The 21,569-nt window shown below is 43.6% G+C and overlaps 1 long non-coding RNA gene across 2 annotated transcripts; it reads left to right on the top strand.

The window, feature by feature from the left end:
- Window positions 1–9,812: 9,812 nt before the first annotated feature.
- On the top strand, window positions 9,813–21,216 carry LOC135277980 (uncharacterized). Of its 2 annotated transcripts, none has more exons than XR_010345506.1 (3): window positions 9,813–10,108; window positions 20,259–20,329; window positions 20,490–21,216. It is a non-coding gene; the product is annotated as an uncharacterized LOC135277980 (long non-coding RNA). The 2 variants fall into 2 exon arrangements; XR_010345507.1 differs by having other exon boundaries at window positions 19,855–20,329.
- The last annotated feature ends 353 nt before the right edge of the window (window positions 21,217–21,569 follow it).

The following is a 21,569-nucleotide window of genomic DNA, read 5'->3' as shown; positions in this document are numbered from 1 at the left end:
GCACAACTTAGTCCATAGCAAGAGGCTTCCGGAGGAAGTGAAGTCTAAGCTCAGACCTCCTGAAGGAGTTAAATAGGGAGAGTGGATTAGTAAGGGGAGAGATTGGGGCAAGAAGCAAGAGATATTTCAGTTGAGCATCCCAAATTACTTACTGCTGTCCTACTTCCTGGGCTTTTAAGCAGGGTGTTCTTACTACCTGGGGTTCCCAGCCTCTGCCTGATGACTCCTGTGCCTCTGCACTCAAATAACCTGCTCACTTCCATCAGTGTGCCCCATCCCCAGGCAGAGGTCACCTCATTGTCCGCCATGCTCCCATAGCAAATTGCGGTGCCTCTCTAGAGAACAAATTTGGGTCCATTGTATCTCATATTTTCTTACGTACAATTCTGTTTCCATATCGTCTCACGGAGGAGGTTAGGGTCTTATTTTTTTGGTGCCATCCCAATAGTGTGTAGCATTGTGCTGTCATACACTGATCATTTAGCTTTCGCTTAGCTAGCAACAAACCATCCCCTAAATTTACTGGCTTAAAACAACAAATCTTTTATGTAGCTCATTGGTCTGTGGGTTGTCTGGGAGGTCCCTCTGGTTTAGGCAAGGGAAGATGATCTTTGCTGGGCTCTTTCAAGTGTGTGTGGATAGTAGGCAGGCAGGAGAGTAGCTGTCAATCTCAGCCTCATGCGCACGTCTGGCTGTTGACACTGTAAACAGGGGTGCCTTGACTTTCCTCGGTGTGGACCCTGTGAGGCAGCCTCTGCTTATCTTTTCAATTTTTTGGCCATGAGTCTTGAGGATCAACCTTCCTCATCTGTCTATTTCCCCTCAGAGCGAAGGGACCATATCTGGTTTTTCTTCTGTTTTGCTTAGTGCTATTTAACTCTTATTAAATAAATAAGTGAAGAATCTTTGAGCAACTGCCCAAAATCAGCAACCCTTGCTGACGGGGATGAGACTGAGAACTCCGCGTGCCGTTTCACAGTTAAAACGACCTGCTGCACGTGCCTCCACACCCCTAGTCCCCCTCTTCCTTCAACGCTCAGTCCAGGGGTCATCTCTTTGGAAGTTTTTCATTATTCCTTGGCCAAATTAATCAGGCTGTCTTCTGTGTTTCCATGGCACTTTGGACAAACCCTTATTATAGCATGAGTCATATGATTCCGAATATTGTTTCTGGGTCTCATAACTCAACGATGAGGTCCTGGAGGTGGTGTTTTAAGGTGGAAGCTGCTCTTAACATGCCATCCGCATGCCTGTGTCTGCATCCTCTGTTCACGGTTACCACCATCTGACTTTGGGCTTCCCTCTATAAAATTAAGTGCATTCAAAACATTTATGTGCGCCAGGCACTAAGCTGACACTAGGGATGATGGGCAGCTTCTAAACCAGAGGAGGAACAGACAGTGAAACAAACACACATAGACTTCTACTTACAAAACTGTGACATGTGACGGAGAGAGAAAGTAACCGGGAACCCACTGAATAGGGTGGCAAGGAAGGCCTCTTCCAGGAGGTGACTTTCAATTTGAGACCGAGGATAAAGAGATACGTGAAGGCTGGATAAAGTGTTTTAAGCAGCGGGGGTGGCATGTGAAGGGAAAGCTGAAGCTGAAGGAAAGAGCCAGTGATGGAAACTGCTGAAGGAAAACTGATATGGCAGAGGGACAGGGAGCAAGAAGGAGCCTTCTGGGATCGGTGTGGAGGAAGAGCTTTCTTGTGAATAGCTATATCCTCTTTGCCTGTGCAGGGTATATAATAGTTGCTCAATAAATACTTGTTGAATGAATGAATACATACTTGAAAGACCGAAATCAGTCCTGGTCCTCAACGAAGAGATGGGATGTGACAAGATGAGAGAGAATTTCCAGGGGTACGTTTCTTTGTCTTCTCAACAGTGTTCAAGTTGTGGCCAATAGACTGTGGCACCCGGACCTATTCTCATGGGCTTGGTGATGTGGAACTCACTCCATGAATGAGTTTGGTTGGTTCTTTATATCCTCCTCCATGCCAGTTCCCTGTGTTGGGTGTTTGCTTCTGAGGGCACAGGGCTGCAACATCTTCTGGGAGCTGCTGCATCACCGGGCGCCATCACTTTTGCCAGCTCCTCTGAATACCACGAATGTTGCTGGCCTGGGCTGTCCCTCCAGTGAGCTGGAGACTGCCACCACATGCTCTGTCCTGGATTTCTCCTTACAACCCACCTTTCCGAGATACAAACTGGAGACAAATAGCGAGTGACAGAGGCCAATGCTACACTTGGAACTGCATCCTTTTCCCAGTGACTGAGGCCAGAAGAACCCAGCTTGGCCACAGAGCCCAGTGCTACACTTAGAACTGCATCCTTTTCCTGGTGACTGAGGCCAGAAGAACCCAGCTTGGCCACAGAGCCCAGTGCTACACTTGGAACTGCATCCTTTTCCCAGTGACTGAGGCCAGAAGAACCCAGCTTGGCCACAGAGCCCAGTGCTACACTTAGAACTGCATCCTTTTCCCAGTGACTGAGGCCAGCAGAACCCAGCTTGGCCACAGAGCCCAGTGCTACACTTAGAACTGCATCCTTTTCCCAGTGACTGAGGCCAGAAGAACCCAGCCTGGCCACAGAGCCCAGTGCTACACTTAGAACTGCATCCTTTTCCTGGTGACTGAGGCCGGAAGAACCCAGCTTGGCCACAGAGCCCAGTGCTACACTTAGAACTGCATCCTTTTCCCAGTGACTGAGGCCAGCAGAAGCCAGCTTGGCCACAGAGCCCAGACAGTGACAGGTTTTGTCACTAGGCCCAGCTGGTCTGCGGACCCTCTTCCCCTTAGGGTAAGAACTTTCCCAGGAGGCTCCTCAGTCACTTATGCAAATGTCCTGCTGGCAGCCCGGCCCACCAGCTTATTAAAGCTGTTTAGATGTATTTGAGTCCCAGAGGTAGATACAGCTTAGGCTCAGACTGGGATGCCCAGTAGGTCCGAGGCTGCTTTCTGTTTCTCCTCCTCCTCTCCCCTTAAAAGCCTTTATTTCCTCTTTTATCTCTGACAAAAAGTCTAGTAAAGGTGTTTGAGATTACCGATGCAATATAGTGTTTTACATCTGTAAGAGACAAATATGTGAATTGAGGGATGGACTCCCTAAATGTAGGAAGGGACATACATATTATTTTTTTTTAATTATACTTAAAGTTCTGGGGTACATGTGCAGAACGTGCAGGTTTGTTATATAGGTATACAGGCGCCATGGTGGTTTGCTGCATCCATCACTCCGTCATCTACATTAGGTATTTATCCTAATGCTATCCCTCCCCTAGCCCCCCACCCCCCAACAGGCCCCAGTGTGTGATGTTCCCTTCCCTGTGTCCATGTATTCTCATTGTTCAACACCCACTTATGAGTGAGAATATGTGGTGTTTGGCTTTCTGTTCGTGTGTCAGTTTGCTGAGAATGATGGTTTCCAGCTTTGTCCATGTCCCTGCAAAGGACATGAACTCATCCTTTTTTATGGCTGCATAGTATTCCATGGTGTATATGTGCCACCATTCCTTTATCCAGTCTATCATTGATGGGTATTTGGGTTAGTTCTGAGTCTTTGCTATTGTGAACAGGGCTGCAACAAACATTCTTGGATGCTCTTGAAACCATATGATACAGGCAACTCCTCATTTCACCCATGCTTAAATATTCTTTCATGGTATTGTGCTTGGTACTGCTGAGGCAAGTGGTACTGAGGCAAACAGCAGTAGCTGCACCGGGGAGCAAAACCTGGTAAGTCATTTTCAAGCCAAAAGGCACTTCGGCTGCTCTGTCCATTCCTCAGTAACAAGCAAGTGTGGTCTCTGGAGCCAACCACTCTTGATGCGAAATCCCATCTGATCACTTACTAGGTATATGAACCAAGAGGTCACATTGCCTCTCTGTGCTTCAGTTTCCTCATCTGTGAAATGGGTAGAATAATAGTTAAGAGTGCTGGCTTCTGGGTCAGGTTCCCTCTCTTAGAATCTCTGAGAATTTGAGCAAGTTCTTTCATCCCTCTGTACCTCAGTTTCCTTGTCAAGTGGTGATACTAATAATATATATATACCTCATGGAGTTTTTGTGATGATGTGAGTTGATACACAAGAAACACTTAGATTGGTGGCTGGCACATAGTGAGCGCTGCATGCCTATTTGCTATTATTGTTGGTATTATTACTATTAATGCCCACCAGGTAGGTGATTGTGAGAATGAATGGGATACAAAGCCTGTAAAGAGTTTGCATGGTGACTGCTGAATTTCAGCTAGAGCTCCTATTCATCTAACAGCGGCACTGTGCTCTTAGGAGGTTCCTGCGCTAACTTCAATGTGAGCTTCTTAAGCTGAAGTTTACAAGTGTAGGAAAGGGAGGGCTCTCATACTGGCTTTTTCACTTCCACAAACTCACTCTCATGACCCAGTTTTCTCCAGGATCTTCAGTGAGGAATGTCAAAAGCTTTCATGTGTGTAGGAGCTGCCTTTAATCCCTGATAAGGAGAATAAGGAGAGAAATACAGCTGAGTGATATTAGGAGCATAGTGGGTTTACAGTGTCACGAAAAGGGTGTTCTGATTTCTCTGCTCTATAAAACACCCCATATAAACTATAAAATAAAATGTTTACATTTTTACATACCCAGAAGTCCTGGGTAAGAGTGGCGATTTGGTGGATTTCCAAATCTATGAGGCTTTGGGGATTCTGGTTTTGCTTCACCTGATGCAAACTGATACTCTGGATTCTATGGAAGCACATTTTTGTGCTTGAGTTACTCCTAGTGGGGGGCTGGAGACCATATTGGCTCTAGGGGAGCTTCAACAGAGGCTGCTGTGGCACTTTGAGAGAACAGTGGTTCAAGTTTCTGATAACTGGAGTGGGGGGAATTTGCAGAAATAAAATTAAATTTTCCATTTATATAAAAAGTAATTTTAAAGACACATAGCTTCAAAAAATTTCTACTTTCAGCTGGTTGGTATTCTCAGCCACTACAGGGACAGAACAAACACTCAGTTGAGTTTAATCATAAACCGATAGCTGGAGCTTGAAGGCGGGGGAAGGTCTGATTTAATAAGACAATGCCAAACACCCACAAATGGTGACTTACAGCCACAAATGGCAGAGTTTTAAACTCATCTTACATGAAGAGAAACTTCTCAAAAGAAGACATACCTGCAGCCAACAATCATGATAAAAGCTCAACATCATTGATAATTAGAGAAATGCAGATCAAAACCACAATGAGATACCGTCTCACACCAGTCCGAATGGCTATTACTAAAATGTCAAAAAATAACAGATGCTGGTGAGGTTGTAGAGAAAAAGGAACACTTAGACACTGTTGGTGGGAGTGTAAATTAGTTCAGCCATTGTGGAAGACAGTGCAGAGATTCCTCAAAGACCTAGAGACAGAAATACCATTTGACCCAGCAGTGTCATTACTAGGTATATACCCAAAGGAATATAAATCATTCTATTATAAAGACACATGCACACATATGTTCACTGCGGCTCTGTGCAAAATAGCAAAGACATGGAGTCAGTCTAAACATCCGTCAGTGACAGACTGGATAAAGAATATGTGGTACATATACATCGGAATACTGTGCAGCCATTAAAAAAAAACAAGATTATGTCCCTTGCAGAATCATGGATGAAGCTGGAGGCTATTATCCTTAGCAAAGTAACACAGGAACAGAAAACCAAATACTGCATGTTCTCACTTATAAGTGGGAGCTAAATGATGAGAACACATGGGCACATAGAGGGGAACAATGCTCACTGGGGCCTTTTGGAAGGTGGAGGATGGAAGGAGGGAGAGGATCAGGAAAACTAACTAATGGGTACTAGGCTTAATACCTGGGTGATGAAATACACCAGGTCCCGTGATGCAAGTTTACCTATGTAACAAACCTGCACTCCTACTCTTGAACTTAAAAGTTAAAAAACAAAAACTCATTCTAGTGAATTTTGTATCTAAAAAAGTAACTAAGTATCTGAAAAATTATGTTATTTGATAATACATTAGACAATGCTTTTTTGCTCATGTCACCCCAGTAAGGTTACAGATCACCTGCTCTTTTGTCTTTTCTTTTAAAAAATTTTTTGGCTCCAAATCTGGTGTAGGAAACTTTTCCTTTCTAAGTTTAGTTTTTGAGATTAGCTAGTTGCCACCAGCTCTGGCTTCCTGGCTATGATTGAATGACGTTCTGTTCAGCTGTTCGTGCTCTATCACTCATCCTCACTGTCACCTCAAGGAGACGTTTTGGGACATAGATTTCAGCTGCCTGTGTGGGAACTGAGCGGTTCTGGGGTTCTTTCTTCTGGTCTAGTTTCCCCTGTTGCCCTCTCCTGTCCACTCATTGGGCTATCATTGAAAGGAAAGCATAGTAATTTCTTGCTCATTCATTCACTAGGTGACCAGTGTTTCACTGTAGGCCTCTGGCATGTGGAGTGCTAGGCTAGTAGGAAGGTCATGGCCCACCCAGGTGTGCCCTGCAGGAGGCTGACGGCAGAGGAAGCTGGTGCTGCCCTCCCGAGTCGTGCCTCTACCTGGAGGAAAGGGCACCGTTGTCTAGCTTACACCAAGCAACTCCATCAGCTAAGGCAGGGCCCTAACGAGAAGAACTGAGGGCCCATGGGAGAATCTTAGTCTCAAGGAACATCTTAGTCTCACTGCCATTTAGCCATCAAATACCATGGCAGTGGGATTTAGGGACTGAGGAGTTTTCTGCATTACTTTGGCCAAGCAGGGATTCTTTAGAACAACAGCAAAAACAGCGTCAACGATGACAATGACAACGAACTGACAAATTGTATCTTCCAAAGTTGCCCGTGGCAATATCTTCATCCTGCACACTCTTCTGAAATGTGAACTTGCCACTCCCTCATCAGAAGGTGGAATCCATTTCTCTACTCGCTTGTGTCCCATTGTAACTCTAACCAATAGAATACTGCAGAAGTGACACTGACCCTTCCAGGCATATCCTGACCTGGGCTGGCAGCCTTCACTGTTAGCCGCTTAGAGGTCAGTGGCCGTGGAGGAAGCGAGACCCCGCTGGGACTTTGTGTTGTGAGAAGCACAAGCCATGTGGGAAGGCTCTGGAGGATGAGATGCCATATGACAGAGAGGCCAAGGAGCGTGGAAGGTGCAGGTGCCTGAGTGAAGCCGCTGTCTCGGAGGGTCAGCCTTCAGAAGCCTCCAGCCCTATCTAGACTCTGCCTAGGTCCCACCAGAGCCCCAAAGCCAGAACTGCCCGTCTGCAGCCTGTCCACCTATGGAGCCATGAGAACTAATACACTGTTATTTTAAACCACCAAGTTTTGGGGGTGGTTTGCTATGCAGCAATGATAACTGAAACACCGTCTCCCCTCCTGCCATTTCCTCTGAAAACAAAACTCCAGCTTAGTGATCTTTTGCTTCTTGCAACTTTATTTCCAGAAACTAGAGACATGGAGAAAACAAAGAACGTGAAGTGTGGTTGAAGTTTCAGTGTAAGTGGTGTCCACATTTTTGCACAAGCAGATTTTTGATCTCTACTTCCTTACTTCCTATTTCACCCTATTTCCACCTGTCTCACTCTTTGACACAAGATCGATGAGGGCATATGAACTCCAATCATTTATATATTTATTTGGATATATTGTCAAGGGTGTGACAGCGACTAGGAGCCTGGACACCTAGGAGTGAGGAATGAAAGACAAGGAAGTGCATCCTTCCCCTTGTAAGACCCACCATTGCTCTGGAGACATGCATAGAGCAAAGAATGACACCATAAGGTACTGCCCCAGGAAAAAAATCTATACAATACTTTGGAGGAAAGGATACTTCCAGACCTCCTCTTGAAGGCCACATGCAAAAGAAAACTCCAGGGGACCTTACTGGCTGAATCTACTCTGCCACACTCTGTGTGCCTGGGACACTGTCTGTGAGTGCTGCTTTGCAGTCTGTGAGGACGGGCATTATAGTCAACTGAGCACTGGCCACAGGTACAGTCTGTGAGCAATGCAGAACTGGTGATGACTTCCACCCTGACCGTTTGCAGCCTCTTCCCTTCCCACTTTACCCAGACACCTCCAGGCTCAAGCTTCAGTGGCATTTATGGTCTTACCTGATTGTCACTGCTTTGTATTGGTCATTAATTGTTTCATATGTATCCACATCATCTCCTTAATCAGATTTCAAGTTTCTTGTGGGTGTTATTCTTCTCCTTTATTGAGTTCTAAGTGCCCAGTAGCACTTAGAACTCAATAATTACTTAGCAGTTTGTTGAAGAATATGGAACTAAATTGGATGGATTACAAAAACTTATAAATCAAAAGGTTCAGATATTGAGAGAGTCTTAGCGATATTTAGTCATTGGCAGAACTCTCAGTAGCTGTTAGGCATGAACTTCAGTCCTTAACGACATAATCTTCACAACTCAATCAGCTAGATGACGTCATTCTTATTTAATAGCTAGGGAAACTAAGGGTAAATTACCCTGGCGAAGATCATGTAGCTACTTAACATGTAGGACTGGATATTGAATACTGCAATGTTCAATGATGTTGCAACTCTGAGGTCCATGCTTCTACCATGACACTCTGCTGCTTTAACTTTGGAGTCTTATGTACCCATCAAATGGGACTGTCTGTCAAATATAGCTAGCATAGTTTTTTTTCTTTTTTCTTTTCCTTTTTTTTTTTTTTTTGAGATGGAGTCTTGCTCTGTTGCCCAGGCTGGAGTGTAGTGGTGCAATCTCAGCTAACTGCAACCTCTGCCTCCCAGGTTCAAGCAATTCCCTGCCTCAGCCTCCTGAGTAGCTGGGATTACATGTGTCCACCACCACGCCTGGCTAATTTTTGTATTTTTAGTAGAGACGGGGTTTCAGCATCTTGGCCAGGATGGTCTTGAACTCCTGACCTCGTGATCCACCTGCGTGGGCCCCCCAAAGTCCTGGGATTACAGGCATGAGCCAATGTGCCTGGAAGTTTTTTTTGAGGTGGAGTCTCACTCTGTCGCCAGACTGGAGTGCAGTAGCGCTATCTCAGCTCACTACAACCTCCACCTCCCGTTCAAGCGATTGTCCTGCCTCAACTTCCTGAGTAGCTGAGACTACAGGCACATGCCACCATACCTGGCTAATTTTTTTTTTTTTTTTTTGTATTTTAGTAGAGACAGGGTTTCACCTGTTGGCCAGGATGGTCTTGATCTCCTGACCTCGTGATCACCTGCCTCAGCCTCCCAAAGTGCTGGTATTACAGGTGTGAGCCACCGCCCCCAGCCTAGTGTGGTTTTTATGTGTCTAGTCTTCCGATTTCCCCATGTTTTCCCATACTTTCCAAAGTTGTAAAGTGTATCTGCCTGGACCTAACTTTAGCAATCTCTCCTTTCCAGTCCCTGACTTCTTTTGGATGTCATATCCAAAACTTTAAATCCAATGTGTATATTTCTGGTGGAGGCAGAAAGTGCAAGCCTTCCAGCGACTGTTATTTATAATTGCTCTGCGTTAGATTACAATTTTGGATTTAAATTTGAAAAAGTACATTTCAGTACCAAGGTTTTGATGTGGAAATGAACAAAGGTAAAACGTAACTGATGCCTTTTATACTTTTCTTTAGTAGAGGGAGATGTGTAAAAAAAATTGAAGTCAGAAGGTGTCCTGCTGCTTGTTCTGTCTTTGGAGGGGATTGTGGAATTCCATAATCGTGCTGGTCTTTAGAACTAGAATTTACACATAGCGTCCTAAATCCAGACTATCGAAACCTCGGAATTTGACCTCAGGCACTGTCTGATCCATGTTCTCTGTCTTCAGTGTTTGCAGCAGTTCTCTGCCGCAGCTAGCTCAGCTCCTGGTTGGGAGACCAAACAGAAGCCAGTATCGTATGCCTTCGTTTCCTTATCAGGTCCTTTGATTGGTGTGTCTGTCCTTATAGGTCAGATTAAGAAATCACTGGATGAGGGAAATTAATACAACAAGAAAAAGACTAGTTCGACAGAAACAGGGATGAAAGATGTAATCAGGATGTGTTAGTCTGCTGGGACTGCCATAGCAAAATACCACAGGCTGGGTGGCTTCAACAAGAGAGATTTATTTCTTAGAGTCTGGAGGCTGGATAATCCAAGATCAAAGTGCCAGCAAGGTAGGTTTCATTCTGAGGCTTTTTTTTTTTTTTTTTTTTTTTACTTGTAGGCAGCTGCCATCTTGCTGTGTCTCACATGAGCTCTTCCTGGAGCATGCATAGAAAGTATGGTCTCATGACTTTTCTTTTTTTTCAGAGACAGGGTCCAGGCTGAAGTGCCATGGTGAGACTGTATGTTATTGTAATCTTGAACTCCTGACTGTAAGCAATCCTCCTACCCTCAGCCTCCAGAGTAGCTGGGACTACAGGTGCACGTCACCACGCCTGGCTATTTTTTTTGTTGTTTTTTGAGACAGAGTCTCGCTGTGTCACCCAGGCTGGAGTGCAGTGGTGCAGTCTTGGCTCACTGCAACCTCCACCTCCCTGCTTCAAGCAATTCCCCTTCCTCAGACTCCCGAGTAGCTGGTATTACAGGCATGTGCCACCACGCCTGGCTAATTATTATTATTTTTTTGAGATGGAGTCTCACTCTGTCACCAGGCTGGGATGCAGTGGCGTGATCTCGGCTCACTGCAACTTCACCTCCCAGGTTTAAGCGATTCTCCTGTCTCACTCATGATCAGCACCCGGCATCTACCACCAAAGGCTCTGCCAAAATCGAAGACTCTCCCTTGCAAAAATGTGACGTCTGTCCAGATCAGGGAAGGACACTCTCCTCGTGTAGGTCACTCACCTTGGACTGGTTTGTTAACCCCTTTTCTCCTTTCCTCTTTTCTCATGAAGTTAAAGCTTACTTTGCTTGATGTGGAATGTGTAATCTATGACATTTCTATATAGATGAGGTGTACTACTATATGGTACTATACTATGTATATGCATATGATTTGCAATATTGACTGACCTATGGAGAGACTTGGGCCTGTGTGTCCATGGTTCTGACTACTGAGTGAATGAGTAGTACTAAGGAGAATTGCTTCTTTGGGTACTCCATGGAGTGCGCAGCTTGTACGATTGAAACAGCATCCGTAAAACTCTGACCTCGTGGAAAAACACAAATGAGCATGGATCTGGTTGTGTCTGATTTTGGCTGCTCACAACACCTAGGTAATTTTTCACTCCAAAAATAAGAGTTTGGGGTATAACCTGCCAAATATTTGCCATGCCAAGCCATACTGAAGCCTGAGGCAAAAGAAAAAAATCAGTAATACAGATCTTGTCTTTATTTAAAATTTTAGTGTTTTGTTCATCATCAATTTTTTTGCATTACTTTTTAAAAACATTGCATTGAAATATTATTTATCTTGATTACTGAATTTTGGGGCATTTCTTAAATTCTATACCCTAGGTGAATTCTGTTATTGTTCCTCATTAATCTCACCCAAGCATTGGCCCTGGAAAATACACCTTGTTGTTAAAAAGGATTTTTTTTGTGGGAGATGGGGTGGAGGCTTGTTTTACAAAATAAAGAATTATATTATAATTAAAGCGGTTTATACTTGTATAGCACTTACTATTAATTAATTAATCAATTTATTTTTGAGACAGGGTCTTACTCTGTGGCCCAGGCTGGTGTGCAGTGTCCTGGAGTGCAGTGGTGCCATCCCGACTCACTGCTACCTCCACCTCCCGGGTTTGAGCAATTCTCCTGCCTCAACCTCCAAAGTAGCTGGAACTACAGGCACGTGCCACCACTCCTGGCTAATTTTTGTATTTTTAGTAGAGATTGGGTTTCACCATGTTGGCCAGGCTGGTCTCGAACTCCTGATCTCAAGTGTCTGGGCAGACATCACAATCTTGCAAGGGAGAGTTTGATTTGGGCAGAACTTTTGGTGGTAGATGCTGGCTGCTGATCATGAGTGATAGCGAGATGAGGTCTCTAAAGCTGGCCATCACAAGCTGATAATCCCGCCTCAGCCTCCTATGGTGCTGGGATTACAGGTGTGAGCCACCGCGTTTGGCCTCTTACTATTTAATTCTATAGAATTACCGTTCTTCTTGCTTAACCTTTGCTAACTCAGTCCTCATAACAGTAACAGTTCTAGGAAACTGGTACTGTTTATATTGTTTCCATTTTGTAGATGGAAAAACTGAGGCATAGAGAGTGAAAGTGCCCAAGGCCACGGAGGAAGCAGAGCAGAGCTGGAATCTGAACCCAGGCAGCCTTGGTTCCTAGGCTGTGATCGCCAACCCACCAAGCACGTCTCTTTCTCTCTGTTTCTGTCTCTCTCTCTTTCTCTCTTTACACATACTGTCCCATTATCTATATTTTTTTCTTACTCTATCATGGACATCTTTCAATTTCAATACAGATGACGCTACCCCATCCTTGGAGTCCCAATATAAATGGAAATAGCAAGAAAAAACAAAAAAGTAAAACCTCAAACATCTCTCAACAGCACATTGATGACCCCTCCTCTTTAGCCAGCGTATTTCCCGGTCCCTGTCCTAGAAAGAGTATTTCTCTCTAATGGACTTTTGACCATTGTGACTGTAGCTTCTCTTTTCTGCCAGTGCTCTTATTTTGAAGATAATTGACTCAAGCCAGCAATTTGGCTGCTGTGTATGCAGTGCAAGCCACCTCTTCACAAGCTCAGGGAAAACATTTGGAGCACAGATTGCAAAGCACCTGAATTTGAAATGTTTATTTCTTGGCTGGCCTTTATTTTCTTCCAACTATCAAAGGAACTCTGGCTGAAGTTAATGCATTAATCACTTGTCTAATTTCATTTCTTAAATCCTAGTTATTTTTAAATGATAAGTAACACAATTTGCTGCCCTTTTTGATTTAGAAACCTGTTCAAAATTCAGAGGGGTGTCTACCGCTTTGTTAGAAGAGTCTTTGGATACTTTTTCTTTTTCCTTTTGTGATAATGAAATACTTATGGTTCTTTCATCTGAAATGCAGGCTGATTATTGATATAGTTCATGCACTCTGGACCATTTAATTTAGATATGGGTTATTTCTACTAAACTGCAATATGCTTGGTGTCCCTAGGTAGGCAGGCTAAGAGGAGTTCCCTGACCTGTTCTATTTTGCAATATGCTCCCTTTCCATTTGTGAGTGGTTAGCAAATCTTGTTAACAACATCACCAATTCAATTCCTGTATGGCTCAGTTTCAGGTAAAAGAATGGATGCAGAGGACTGATCACAAAGAATGTGTGTGCGTGTGTGTGTGTGTGTGTGTGTATGAGCTCCAATCTTTCATGATTTCTTGTGGTATGAGTTGATAACAGAACAGGCAGGGTGAGGTCCCTTTAAGCACCAGGGAATGAGAAGAGAGCCTAGCTTGTTTGTGCGTATGTCATTGTATGAGGGTTGCTGGAGTGGAGATGTTTGGTAAATTAGGTAGTATTCTGGACTGGATTTGTCTTCTTTCCAAATCCAAGTTCACATTTTCAACTTTTTTTTTACTTTGAGGCGGAGTCTTTCTCTGTTGCCCAGGCTGGACTGCACTGGCGTGATCTTGGCTCACTGCAACCTCCGCCTCCCGGGTTCAAGCGACTCTCCTGCCTCAGCCTCCTGAGTAGCTAGGACTACAGGTGGGTGCCACCATACCCAGCTAATTTTCTGTATTTTTAGTAGAGACAGGGTTTCACCATATTAGCCAGGTTGGTCTCGAACTCTTGACCTCACGATCCACCTGCCTTGGCCTTCCAAAGTGCTGGGATTACAAGCGTGAGCCACCGCACCTGGCAAGTTCACATTTTCAAATCGTAACTCCTAATAGCTCAGAATGTGACTGTATTTGGAGACAGAGCCTTTAAAGCGGTGATTAAGTTAAAATAGAATCATTATGGTGGGGCGGCAATTTAATCTGACTGGTGTCCTTATTAAAAGAGGAGATTAGGACACAGACACCCAGGGTGACAATGATGTGAAGACAGAACCAACTGCCAAAACCTAGCCTCTAGAACTATAAGAAAATAAATGTCTGTTATTTGAGCCACCAGTCTGTGGGAATTTGTCATGGCAGCCCTAGCAAACTCATATAGCTAAGAAGTGGATTCAACAGGATGGACTTCTGAATTGAAGATACACATTTTTGTTAAGCTGGTCAAGCTGAGAATCTCACTAGTTTTACTGTCCCTGTAATTTACCTATCTGTAAATAGAGTTTCTGTTTTTGAATTCTTGTGATTTCCATGTAATAATGAAGTAGCTCTTGCAGCCTAAATAAACTAAGTATACTAAGTGGTTGGAAAATCCAGTGAATCACCACTGAGGAATGGGCTGCAGAGGACTTAGGAGCTGAGTTGTCACTCCAAGGCCACTGCTAAAAGAGAGAGCACCGCTCCCCTCTGCGTGGAAGAAGAAGAGGACCATTGCTCTCACATGCCAAGTATTGGGCTGTGAAATTTACAAACATCTCCTTTAATTTTTTTTTTTTTGAGACAGAGTTTCACCCTAACTTTCCAGGCTGAAGTACAATGGCCTGATCTCAGCTCACTGCAACCTCCGCCTCCCGGGTTCAAGCAATTCTTCTGTCTCAGTCTCCTGAGTATCTGGGATTACAGGCATCTGCCACCATGCCTGGCTAATTTTTGTGTTTTTAGTAGAGAGTAGAGACAGGTTTCACCATGTTGGCCAGGCTGGTCTCGAACTCGTGACCTCAAGTGATCTGCCCGCCTCACCTCCCAAAGTGCTGGGATTACTAGTGTGAGCCACTGCACCCAGCCACAAACATCTCCTTTAATTTTTGCCACAAACTTGCATGATGTGTTACATTATCCTTATTTTATAGATGAGAAAACTATACAGATGAGATATATATATATATAGTAAGAGAACACAGCAATTACAAGAGCTTGTGACTCAAATAGATCTGCCTGTGTCTAAGCTCAATATTGTTTTTATTACATTATGATATCTCTAATTTCTTTTAAAATGTTACTGCTTTGGTTTCTATGATGGCTATTTTTATATGTCAACGTGGCTGGGCTGTAGGGCCCAGTTGTTTGGTCACACAACAGCCTAGATGTTACTGTGACAGGGAATTTTTTTTAAGATAAAATTAACATTATCAGTAGAGATCCCCCTCTATCATATGGGTGGGCCTTATCTAATCAGTTGAAGGCATTAAAAACAAAGACTGAGGATTAAAATGGAACTGGTCTCGAGGCTACAACATAGAAACCTGCCCCAGTTTCCAGATGGCCTGCTCTGAGGATTTCAGACTTAAGAGTACAACATTGACTCTTATCTGAATTCTAGCCTACTGGCCTGCCCCACAGATTTCAGGCTTGCCGGCTCCCACAATCATGTGAACCAGTTCCTTCAAATAAGTCTCCCATATATATATGGAGAGAGAGAATTTTATATATATTATATATATAATACTATTGATTCTGTTTCCCTGGAGAACCTTGACTGATAGGAGTCTCTGGCTTGGAAGTTTAGGGAGTCTCCCTATCACATTAAAGTAGGTTACCTGCTGTAACAATGGGGTAAACAACCTCCAAATCTCAGTGGGTTAACACAGCCAAAATTTTATTTTCTACTTACATGATGGTCCAGTAAAGTCTGGGAAGGTTGGCCTGCTCCATGGTGATGAGGGAACTAGGTCTGCACCCAGTGATTTTACCCAGGATCCTTTACATCTGGCTGGCAAGTGAAGAGGGAAGTGAGTGAGTGTACAGACTCTCGAGAGGTATCAGAGGTCAGGCCTGCAGGCAGCATGTGACTTTTTCCATATGCCACTGTCCATGGCTCAGCCACGTGGGTGCACCTACCTGCAAGGACACTAGGACATGGAGTCTTCCTGACGGAGTCCAGGAAGGAGAGCAGAAGCTCGTGTCCTGAAGCACAGTGGCTTTCTCTGACAAACCCTTACACTGTCCACATGGCTGCAGACATGACCAGAAGAGCGGAAAGAAAAAATGAATCAACATAATACATGAATGCTGCTTTTGAATCGGAACATACAGTCTTTCAATATGTCTATCATTTTTAATCTATAGATTTATAATTTTAATTTCTAGATGCACAATTCTAATCAAAATAACTACAGGATTATTGCCCTGGAAATCTTCAAAATTTTCTAAGGTATTAACTTGAAAATGTAATGGAGCATATGATCAGAGATCCCTCTGAGAGGGAAGAGCTGTTAGGGTGGGAAACCTGTTTCCATCAGATATCAGACAGGCTCATAAAATAATGCATTGCACCTGATATACCGTTAATACCAACTAGTGACCTGGACAAACGGATAAGTGCATACTCTTCTAGTGGTATTGCCATTTGGTACAACACTTTCCGAAAGCCGTGTGAGGAGATATATATATATATATATATATATATAAAACACTTAGCAAGCAGGAGTTCTTTCCTACTCTTTGACCCCATAATATTGATCATACAACTCCATTTCAAGGAAGGAATTCAGCTCCTTAAGAAAAGCTATTCTGTAAGGATATGCTCATTGCATTATTAATCTTAATACGAAAAAAATTAGTGCTAAGTTTATAAATATCTAATAAATTATTTTTAATGAGGGCCTTATTTATATTTATTTTTTTGCTACAAGGTCTCCCTCTGTTGCCCAGGCTGGAATGTAATTGCACAATCACGGCTCATTGCACCCTCCACCTCCCAGACTCAAGTGATACTCCCACCTCAGCCTCCCCAGCGGCTGAGACTATGGCCAGCTACTATTTTAATTTTTTTTTATAGAGACTAGGGTCTTGTTATATTGCCTAGGCTGGTCTTAAACTCCTGGCCTCAAGCTATCCTGCTGCCTTAGCCTCCCAACGGGTTGAGATAGGCATGAGCCATACCGTACCGGCCAGGGCCTTCTTCTCATAAATACCCAATGCCTTGCTAGAAACTGGAAGAGTAAGAATTGAAAAATAGAATTTTGCTTTAAATTGACAAAGAAAATCTGATGCAGAGCATGGCTACAATTAAGTATCTGCTCAGCATGATGGAATCATATCCTTTTTGTAGATATAAAGGTAAGTTTTTTTTTTCTCCCCCGAAAAAGTACATTATGGTGATTCTTAGGACAATTTTCCTCACCCTAAAAAGCCTTAATCCTGCTTGCCTTTGGAGCTTCTCCTGGGACAACAGAAAAAAAAAAGATAAAAAAAAAAATTAAGCCTCACTAATGTTTGCTGCTGGCAAACAGAGGTGCCCCAGGAAGGAGACCTTCATGATTTTTTAAATATACACAATGATTTGTGTGTGTGTGGAGATGTCTCTCCCAGGGAACGAATGGCCCGACTGCTTCTTGTAAGTCAGGGACATCTTTATTGTCTGCCGTTTGTTCCAAAATGTGTCGGGGGATGCCTGGGCCCCCCAGCTGGGAGTGGAAAGGCACTCTGGGCCCCATTCTGTCTTTCTTCTGATTTCTCGATTGAGCAGAGCCAGTGTACAGTAGGTGGGGTTGGAGGAGGATTCCCAGTGCATTTGGACACACCCTTGGCTTACAGGATGTCAGGAGTAGTGGATCCACTGGGTGGCGCTACATGAGCAAAAGGATATGGGGACGGTGAGAGCCCACCTGAGGTCTTTGTTTTGCTCATCAGTGCAAGTCTTCCCAAGAGGAATCTATCCTCCCTTCAGCTCCTCCCCTCCTGAGCCACCACAGACTCTTTGAGAAGTCAACACAGCAGCCTGGCTATCAAATGTGCACATATTTATATATTTAAAAGGACTCTCTGTAGAAGACACAGTGGGAACAGATTTACCAAGAAAAATGGCACTAGAGACAGAAATCATAACAGCAAACACAATAATTACAGGATTGCCAAAGACACAATAACAACTCTTTCCCAGTGCCTCCCACTGTCCTGGCCAGACTCCCTGATTCCTGGCCCTGGGCCTGTGCCCATGACTACTGTGGTCCCTGCAGTAAGTGCCGGGCCTGCTCCCTGGTGGCTCCAAGGGCCTCGCCTGAAGTCCCGGGCACACCCCCTGCACCGTGGTGGTGGAAGATTTAAATAAACACAGGCTAGGGGAAGAGGGAGGGAAATAAGAAGACTGTGTTCTCATGTGGCACACAACAAGGCTACTTGTGGCTCCAGGACAGGGAGCTCCCCTTCCAGCTGTCCCAGACATTTTCTCTTCCAAGAAAGCACTTTACAAATGATACCTCGGACAACAGGCACAGTTTTGAGTCACCAACCACACAGCAGGCCAGAGGTTTGCGAAAGTCCCTCTGTGCTGGGTTGAGGCAGGCGGCAACTAGGAGGCTGGAACATGATGTTCCTGTGGTCTCCAGGTGTGATCCAGATGTTGCTTTTCCTCCTCAGGAGACTGCTGGCGTGGGTGGTGGATTCTCGCTGCCCAGCCAGCCAGGGGTCTATGTGGATTTCTTAGATTTGCCCGGTTAGCTGTGCCTTCTTTGTACTCTCGCTTCCTTCCTATTCCTGATATCTTTCTCTCCTTAGATAGTATTTTTATTTATTGAGCATTTACTATGTACACAATCCCGTGCTAGACATACAGGAGGCTGCAAAAGGTAAAAGGCACGTATTTGCCCTCCAAGGGGCTGAGAGCTTGGTATTAGGCTAAGAGTAATCATTGGTTCCGGAGCTTCTGTCACAGATCAGTGGTATGACCTTGGGCAAGTCACTGAATATTTTTTTGAGTTCAGTTTCCTGATCTATAAAATTGGAAGCCATACAAGGTTGTCCCACCCTTTTCTAAACTCTGTTGTGTTTTTTTTTCTCTTAGATACAGGGTCTTGCTATATTGCCCAGGCTGGATTTGAACTCCTGGGCTCAAGCAATCCTCTTGCCTCAGCCTTCTGAATAGCTGGGACTATATAAGTGTGCCGCCACGCTTGGTTAATTAAAATTTTTTTGGTGATAGAGGTTTAGTGGGGGGCGGGGTCTCACTGTGTTGCCTAGGCTGGTCTTAAACTCCTGGTTTCAAGCAGTTCTCCCAACTCAGTCTCCCAAAGATCTGGGGCTACAGGTGCCATCAGGTCTGGCCTTTGTTGAATTTTGATGGTAAGTGTCAAATAAATGGTTTGTTCACTTGGTGAGGAAAGGTAGCATTGCAGTGTTCTTAGGGAAGGCTTTGTGGAAGAGACGGGACTTAAGTCCTAAAGGATGCGTAGGGAATATTATAAAGAAACCAACATACAAATCTAAGAGACTAGACACGATTGGGAGGAGGAAGTGATGAGGAATTCCTAGGTTAGGAGGAATGCAGGAGGAATTAAAGGGAAGAGGCAGATATTGTTAAAGATAAGTCTTAGATATGGGGAAATGTGAGAAAAAGTCATACCAAGTGGTTTCTTGATTTTAAGCACAAATACTCTCAATAATGCTGGCATCATCGATGAACTGGAAGCCAAAAAAGATGTTGGTTTAATGGGGCAGATTCCGTCAAGTTTCAGATGTGTTGAATTTGAGAGGGGAATAGGACATCCCTTGGAAATGTGCAGTGTGTGGTCAAAAGCGTATAGTCAACCTTTGGGAGAAAGAGCATGAATGACCTGCAAAGATTGGAGAGTTTGCTGGGTTAGCAGTTCATGCTGAAGTGATGAGACTGGATGAGAGTTTTGACAAAATATGACAAAAAGGAAGAGTAGAAAGTTAAGGGCACAGATTTGGAAAGGAGTAAAGCTAGGAGGATGAGGAGGGAACAGGATTTCCAGGCAGTGGGGGAAGGATCCGGAATGACCAGAAAATGGAGACCCGAGGAAATGCAGCTGGGTTTGGAAACACGCTCGCTAGTGCATTTTCCTGATTTTGTTACTAGTTTTTCCTCTGTCCTGTACAAAGTTCTGACAGGCATTCAGGGAAGTTTGGTGGAATTTGTCTCTCTAAGAGTCTTTTTGTTTTTCATTTATTTTTAGGGAAAACCTGGAGGAAATTGAGTTGGAGTGTGGAAAACTCTTATTTTGCCACATGACTGCCAGATTTATAGTCAATTTAGTGTAGTGACTGCTTCATTCACTCAATATTAATATCTAAGTTGAAATGGAAACACACACAGTGACTTAACTTTTTGGGAGAGGGGATGTCATAGGCCACTTTGGGTATCTGAATAGACTATGACTCTTCTCCCCAGAAAATACACACACACACACACACACACACACACACACACACACACACAATATAGCATTACACATTTAGGAACAGGTTTCCAAAAGGCCCTATGGGGCCATGCACTTCAGTAAAGAGCTCTTAAATAGGGTCCTATCTCCCTACAATATATAACCCCTCTGTGTCCATTTTCCTCACTTGTAAAATGAAGAGAGTCCTGAGGACGAAGAAGATTAAATGACCTACTACAAACAAAGTGCTTAGAAGAGAACATGGCACATGGTAGGTACTCACTCAATCATCTATTATCTTATGATTGTTACATTATCAGATGACGTTTCCTCCACTAAATGGCTGTTTTCTGAAAAAAACCTTTTTTCTCTGAATTGTTCACTCACTCACTCATTTCCTTTCTCCCTCACTTTCTATTAATTTGTTCTAGGATCTAGGGAATCAAAGAAGACTAAAGCTGGAATCCTAATCATCAAGAAACTCTCACCTTCATGAACATAAACAGATGATTACTTTCCCCCACAGCTTTCAAGTAAGACAAGTGCAAAGAAAGAAATTTAGAACAGAAGACTGTTTCTGTTGGTACGATTCTTAGAAGAAAATGTGTGTCATATATTATATGCACTGAGATCTTATGTGTTTGGAATCCGCTAATTCGGGGTTAATGGGAATGGGATTTAATTTTAGTTAAATTGAATAGTAACATGACTTTTAATTATTCTTGAAAATGGGATTTATTAAACAAAATAATAATGCAAAGACCCAAGGGGACTGTCTGTTAAGTACTGTGGTAAGACTCCAATTTTACTTCTGTTGCAACATTCTGAAGCTTATTGTTGCCATTTACTTAAACTGTGAGCCACTAGAGGGTAGGGAGTGTATCTAATTCATTTTTGTGTCTAATGCAAATTAAATGGAGGTATAATTGTATTTAAGGGGACAAAGAGTTTTTTAATTCATTCTTTAAACCATTTTGGAAGAATGCATTTAAATAGCACTAATTCAGGCACAATTACCAATGATTATCTGTTCATTAAGATGCCTAATGGACAGGCTCATGCATGTAATCCCAGCACTTTGGAAGGCCAAGGTGGGAGGATCACTTGAACCTCAGGTTCGAGACCAGCCTGGGCAACATAGTGATACCTCATCTCTCCAAAAAATAAAAAAAAAAATGAAATAGGTTGGGTGTGGTGGTTTATGCCTGTAGTCCCAGCTACTTGGGAGGCTGAGGTGGGAGAATTGCTTGAACTCGAGAGGTTGAAGCTGCAGTGATCCCTGAGTGCACCATGGCACACCAGCCTGGGTGACAGAATGAGACCCTGGGTGACAGAATGACACCCTGTCTCAAAAAACAACAACAACAAAAGATGCTTACCTGACAAACTCTTTGCTAATCTACGATTTGGATTGTTCTAGAAAGTATTAAGATAGCTTTAAACATATTGAATAATATATAAGTTTCACTAACTTAGAATCATTTCACCTATTAGATTAGTGTGATGTTAAC

Source organism: Aotus nancymaae, unplaced genomic scaffold, assembly GCF_030222135.1.
Source record: "Aotus nancymaae isolate 86718 unplaced genomic scaffold, 86718_ANA_hifiasm-v0.15.2.pri h1tg000036l, whole genome shotgun sequence".
Lineage (NCBI taxonomy): Eukaryota > Metazoa > Chordata > Mammalia > Primates > Aotidae > Aotus > Aotus nancymaae.
This window is presented reverse-complemented; position numbering and strand designations above follow the sequence as displayed.